The sequence below is a fragment of the Octopus bimaculoides genome, chromosome 7 (genome assembly GCF_001194135.2).
Source record: "Octopus bimaculoides isolate UCB-OBI-ISO-001 chromosome 7, ASM119413v2, whole genome shotgun sequence".
Classification (NCBI taxonomy): Eukaryota; Metazoa; Mollusca; class Cephalopoda; order Octopoda; family Octopodidae; genus Octopus; species Octopus bimaculoides.
In genome coordinates this window covers 23,310,238-23,310,861 of record NC_068987.1, presented here as the reverse complement: position 1 = coordinate 23,310,861, position 624 = coordinate 23,310,238, and positions in this window count along the sequence as shown.

The following is a 624-nucleotide window of genomic DNA, read 5'->3' as shown; positions in this document are numbered from 1 at the left end:
TCTCTCTCTCTCTCTCTCTCTCTCTCTCTCTCTCTCTCTCTCTCTCTCTCTCTCTCTCTCTCTCTCTCTGTGTCCTGTATCTCTGTTCCCCCTCTCTTTATCTTGCTAGAAAGAAAGACATAGGAAATGATAGATAGATAAACAATCATAAGATAGATAAATAAATAGACTGACAAAGAGAAAGGTAGATAAAATCGATAGATAGATAGATAGATAGATAGATAGATAGATAGACAGACAGATGGGTGGATAGATAGATGTTTACACAGACAGACAAAAAGTTAGCTTCTGCCAATGAACATAATGATGGGCCTTGAATTTTCAACAAGAATATATCGTCTGCTTTTGCACGTGAGCAAGACGTATGTCTTGAGGGTGAAGGACTGGGGAGTTTGTATGTATGTCAGTGTAATGTATATGATTGTGGGTGTACGAGTGGGGTAAGAGTTGTGATGACTAAGGCATCTACTTCCCTCGGGACTTTGGGTGTGTGTGTGTGTGTATGTGTACCTGTGTGTGTGAGTGTCTGTATGTGTGTGCGTATGTGTGTATGTGTGTGTACGCGTGTATGCTTATATATACTTTTAACCGTTTACTTGTTTCACTCTTTGGGTTGCGGCCATG